This window comes from Adiantum capillus-veneris, chromosome 14 (assembly GCF_014529385.1).
Source record: "Adiantum capillus-veneris isolate H3 chromosome 14, ASM1452938v2, whole genome shotgun sequence".
Classification (NCBI taxonomy): domain Eukaryota; kingdom Viridiplantae; phylum Streptophyta; class Polypodiopsida; order Polypodiales; family Pteridaceae; genus Adiantum; species Adiantum capillus-veneris.
In genome coordinates this window covers 68,146,678-68,152,677 of record NC_140944.1, presented here as the reverse complement: position 1 = coordinate 68,152,677, position 6,000 = coordinate 68,146,678, and positions in this window count along the sequence as shown.

Genomic DNA, 6,000 nt, shown 5'->3' with positions numbered 1-6,000 from the left:
GAAATGCTAAAAGAAAGCTCAAATCTAATCAAAAGCTGAGCACTCAATAGGATATGATACAAAGCTTCTTGAACATGCAAGGGTCATAATGTGCATACAAAAAGGGACTCTTCCCCATCTCACATATAAGGGAGTGAGAGCTATGCTAGGTCACTGCTATGCTACATTTTGCAAATAAGAGGATAAGTTCTAACCTAGTTATGATTGTTGTTATTAGTTGATGATGTGCACAATGACCATGCTTGTGCTGAAAACATAGACAGATTTGCAAGCAAGCAAGAGGTCTAGAGAGGAGCATGGATAGTGAATGATCACATATATAATTACATTCCAAATGCTGAAAGCTACTCAAATTTTAGGAACTTGAAACTCTACTTATACACTAAAAACTATGAGCCTCTATCTTTTCACAACCTCATAGCGAGTCTGTATCACCCAAATTTTTAAATTTGTGAGACTAACATAGACCACTGGGAGGATGAACTCTTTGACTATTGTAGATAATGTGATCATGTCAATTGCATTGTACCTTGGAAAGAAAAAAATTCAAGCCAAGCAATCGAGAGCTATATACATATTGGGAAGAATCACATTGTCAATGTCAACAAATCCAAGCAATACAATTACATCATAGCCAACTCCACTCTTCGGCACATAAATCACTATGGTTGCACTAGCAGTGATCCTGCATGCTTTAACAACTTGCTGACTTTACCATTTTGTACCACCAGACTTTGATCCAATTCTACTAACTCTAGGTACACTAAGGGAGGGGTGTCCTCTCTATTGTAGATAAAGGAACAAGATGTATTATTGCCACTTCTTGATCCAAAGCAAGAGATGAGACATAAGAAAGTATCAACTCCACCCTCGACTAAAGATTTGTGACTACATTAATGGTTCTAAGAGCTCGTCCCTTCACACCATAGTGACTTATCCAACTTGCACTGATTAGCTTGGTAACATTTCTAGTCATGGGTAGACCAAAAGTATGTTGCTAGCCTAGGGATACTGCCCCTGGCCGGTGTGAATATGATGGCTTGCATGGTCATATCCTCCCTTCATGTGCCCTTGCCTTGGTCACCATGGCCCTTATAGCCATAGAACTACTATTGTAGCTATTCTTGCCCGATGCTAAAAATTGTTGCTACCTTTGCGACCATATTTCCCCTTATCCCCATCTGTATTGGCTAGGATTCCTACCCCCATCTCCAAAAGCATGCCAAAATGGGAGTAGCACCCAACACTTATTCCCAACCATATAGCTTGCCAATATTGTTGAGTTACAGATTAGCTCTGACGTAAAACCTTGATTGGACAAAGTTTAAGTGTTGGAGTCTAGAGAGATGGTGTAGTTCTCTCTCTCTCTCTCTCTCTCTCTCTCTCTCTCTCTCTCTCTCTCTCTCTCTCTCTCTCTCTCTCTCTCTCTCTCTCTCTCTCTCTCTCTCTCTCTCCCCAAAAAAAAAATACTTAGCATAATTTTTCTTAAAAATTCATAGAAATTATGACTCAGCCTTGAATTACCATTTTCACAAAAATAGCCCTACAACCAAGCAAAGTTGATTTTCAAGTCTTTTAGGACAATGCATCTCTACATTGCACAAGGACATATAGGTTTTGAGCCTTTTATCAAGCTCCAAGTTCTATGGATGATCCTATAGCTGTTATGCCTAGTACTAAGCAATCATGTTGGGATGCTAAGAATGTGCAGGATCATGTATCCATTGTGCATTTTGTTAAGAATTTCATTACTCTCACACATTCTCTTGGCGTGAATAACAAAACAAGCATGGATAGACTAGCTTCTTTGTATGCAAATCCTATTGTGGCAAAAATTGCTTACTTGCGTCACGAGCTAGAGTCAAGTTCATGCACAAGGAGGATGGTATGGATGTATATCTTGCATAGATTAAAGATTTCAAGTAGCATTTAATTTCCATTGATGAGATCATTCTTGAGATTACTACTGCGCATATAGTTATTGATGCTTTGCCAGATTCTTATAAGAATTTTGTCTCCACCTTTAGGTTTGGGACTGTTAGTCTTGAAGGAGACATTGGAGTGATGATTAAAGTTGAACAGCAAGTTAAACACCCAATTGTACATCTAGAATTGGCAACCACTAGAAAAGCTTGAAAACTACTAAAGGGATGTGCATAATTGCAAAAGATTGCAGATCTTTTTCGAGGTTGCAGTGCACTAAAGTCTAATGGATGTACAATAGCCAACGAACGAATAGGGCAAAGGCTTGGATGGAGTGGCCCATGCGACCTCAACCTAAATCCTCACTTCCATTGTGCATAAAAGGTTGCCTCAACTTATCATAGAGCTGGTTGAAAAGCTAGATTAATAAGTTTAAAATCAAGGACAAAGGGGAAAAACCTTATAAAAATAGATCAAATTTTTTGGATATATGAAAGCTTTTATTATTACTTTTGGGTTGCATCTTGATCGATAGGAAATCTGATGGTCTAACAAAAATGGCATTCTTACACGTCACTCACCCCTTTACTTTTCAATCTTTCATGTAACAAAGAAAAAGTTCATCATCCCAATCTCAACTATATCTAATGTACCTTGGAGGCCTCTGCCATGTGGCAAAAGCACACCTGTTGAAGCATCCATGGAGTGGTGGCAAGTTAATTCCTGTGTGTGTGTGTGCGCGCGCGCGTGCGCGTGGCATGATCCAATACTCCATTCTACAGTCGTGGAAACTCGAAGACTACATTTGAATGAGCGAGTCTTAGAGTGAGTTCTTTTTAAATATTGCTCAATTGACCAAATCTAGAAGAAAAAAGCTCGCTCCAAAAAGAGTTCTCAGAGCGAACTTTTCCCCTCTCTCTCTCTCTCTCTCTCTCTCTATTTCTCCCTCTCTCTCTCTCTCTCTCTCTCTCTCTCTCTCTCTCTCTCTCTCTCTCTCTCTCTCTCTCTCTCTCTCTCTCTCTCTCTCTCCCTCCGCAAGAAATCCTAGCAGCACGTCACCCTCCCTTGCTCTATCAACCTCCCCTTTGGCGAGGGGCTGCCCTACGAGGGGGTTTAACTCTAGCGAGTGCTGCCTTGCAGCAGCCGAAGCCCTTCACAGCCCTATTCCCTCATCACAGGCTCGACATTTCTTATCACTAAGCTCATCCTCATCACAAGCTCGACCTCGTCAAAGGCTCGTCCTTGTCAAAGGCTTGTTCTCGTCAAGTTCATTCTCGTCCTCGTCAAAGGACCTCGTTCTTGTTTACCTTCAAGTTCAGTGTAATGGTTAAGAGCCCTTTGCCACACCAAGATTTCTGTATGCTCATTCCTTCACCTTAAGTATTGGCAGCACCTTCTCGAGCTCCACCACAAGAAGCCCGTCCCTGGGTGCATCATTTGAGCAACAGCCATGGCCACTCGTGCTTCATCCCAAGGCAAGCTCACGTTCGTCGGGGTCATAGCAACACCCCTAAAGACGAACAACATTGTCGGCCTCCAAAATGAAGTTGAAAAACTTCACAAGGAGAACGATGAGCTGAAACAAAGACTTGTTGCCATCGAGGCTCGGCTCACCACAGTGGAAAACTGCAAGAAGGAAGAGATGGAGCAAATGGAAGTCAAGTTCAATAAAACAAAAGCGGAAGTAGAGACCACCCTCACAAAGGAGGTCCAAACTCAAGTGCAAGAGGTCATCCTCCGCAAGGTTGAAGACAGTGTGGCATTCACACTATGCGAACGACAATGACAAGATGATATTGCCCTCAATGTTCGCATTGGTGGGCTCCCAAGTGACTAGAAAGGGGAGGGGGATCTCAAGTGTCACGCAAATCTTTTGCTCGTATCCAAGCACCAACCCACATGGTACATTGGGATCCAGCAACAATCACCTCTCTTACACATGAGCATCACACCAACCATGCAATCCTCACTTTCAAGACCAAGGTGGATCAAATCAAACTCCTTGAGCAATTGAGGCTTCTCAAGGACACCAAAATTTGGTTTACAGAAGATCTTACACCTAGCCAACTCAAACAAAAGAAGGTAGAACTCCAAAAAATGTGAGAAGCACACACAGCAGGCAAATGAGCAATCTATCAAAGAGGTAAAGCCATTATCCAAGAGTTTTGAACTCCAAAATCAGCTCCCTCCTCACCTTCTCCTCCTTAGGTTTTTTTCATCATTTCTCCTTTCTACACCTTGTTGGACCCTCAGTCCTTAAGTGAGATGTATCTCATGATCCCCTCGCTTAGAAGGACCCTTTTGTAATGTTTTTTTTTTCCAAGCCCATGGGTCATATCTGACCTCCATGGATGATAGTTCAATCTATCTATCTATCTACCTCTCTCCCCCCTTCTCCCCTCCCTCTATCTACTCTCTCTCTCTCTCTCTCTCTCTCTCTCTCTCTGTTCGCAAGAAATCCTAGCAGAAGGTCACCCTCCCTTGCTCTATTGACCTCCCCCTCCCTCTCTCTCTCTCTCTCTCTCTCTCTCTCTCTCTCTCTCTCTCTCTCTCTCTCTCTCTCTCTCTCTCTCTCTCTCTCTCTCTCTCTCTCTCTGTTTGCAAGAAATCCTAGCAGAAGGTCACCCTCCCTTGCTCTATTGACCTCCCCCTTGGCAAGGGGCCGCCTCAGAGGGGGGGGGGAACTCCAACTAGCACCGTCCTGTAGTAGAAGCCCTTCACAACCCTATTCCCTCATTGCAGGCTCGACATTTCTTATCACTAAGCTCGTAATTGTCACAGGCTCCTTACCATCGAGGCTTGGCTCGCGACAGTGAAAAACTGCAAGAAGGAAGAGATGGAGCAGATGGAAGTCAAGTTCAATAAAACAAAAGTAGAAGTAGAGACCACCCTCACAAAGGAGGTCCAAACTCAAGTACAAGAGGTCATCCTCCACAAGGTTGAAGACGGTGTGGCATATTCACGCTATGTGAATGACAACGACAAGATGATATTGCCCTCAATGTTCGCATTGGTGGGCTCCCAAGTGACTGGAAAGGGGAGGGGGGTCTCAAGTGTCACGCGAGTCTTTTGCTCGTATCCAAGCAACAACCCACATGGTATACTGGGATCCAACAACAATCACCTCTCTTACACATAAGCATCACACCAACCATGCAATCCTCACTTTCAAGACCAAGGTGGATCAAATCAAACTCCTTGAGCAATTGAGGCTTCTCAAGGACACCAAAATTTGGTTTACAGAAGATCTTACACCTAGCCAACTCAAACAAAAGAAGGTAGAACTCCAAAAAATGCGAGAAGCACACACAACAGGCAAATGAGCAAGCCTATCGAGGAGGTAAAGCCAATATCCAAGAGTTTTGAACTCCCAAATCGGCTCCCTCCTCACCTTCTCCTCCTTAGGTTTTTTTCATCTTATCTTTTCTCCTTTTTACACCTCGTTGGACCCTCAGTCCTTAAGTGAGATGTATCTCATGATCCTCTCACTTAGAAGGACCCCTTTGTAATGTTTTTTTTTCGAGCCCATGGGTGATATCTGACTTCCATGGATGATAATTCAATCTATCTATCTATCTATCTCCCCCCTTCTCCCGTCACTCTATCTCCTCTCTCTCTCTCTCTCACCACTTCTCTCTCTCTCTCTCTCTCTCTCTCTCTCTCTCTCTCTCTCTCTCTCTCTCTCTCTCTCTCTCTCTCTCTCTCTCTCTCTCTCTCTCTCTCTCTCTCTCTCTCTCTCTCTCTCTGTGTGTGTGTGTGTGTGTGTGTGTGTGTGTGTGTGTGTGCGCGCGCGCGCCACCAAAAAAGAGTGCTCTCACAATTGCTTGCTGTATATCATTTATTTCCACCATTGCCACTTTTCCTAAGCCTATCTTGGCAAAGATGCCCTTGCAAGCTACATCGGCCGTCACGTCTTTCATAGCCTTCTCTTCCTCCTTTTTTTTCCTATAGAAGCGCCTTCTTGTTCTGGTCGTATTCTTTTTTATCTGCCTTGGGAGCCTTCAAGGGTTTGGCTTTACCACCCGGCATTGACGACATTGTGGCAAGCCTCTGTGTGTGTGTGTGTGTGTGTGTGTG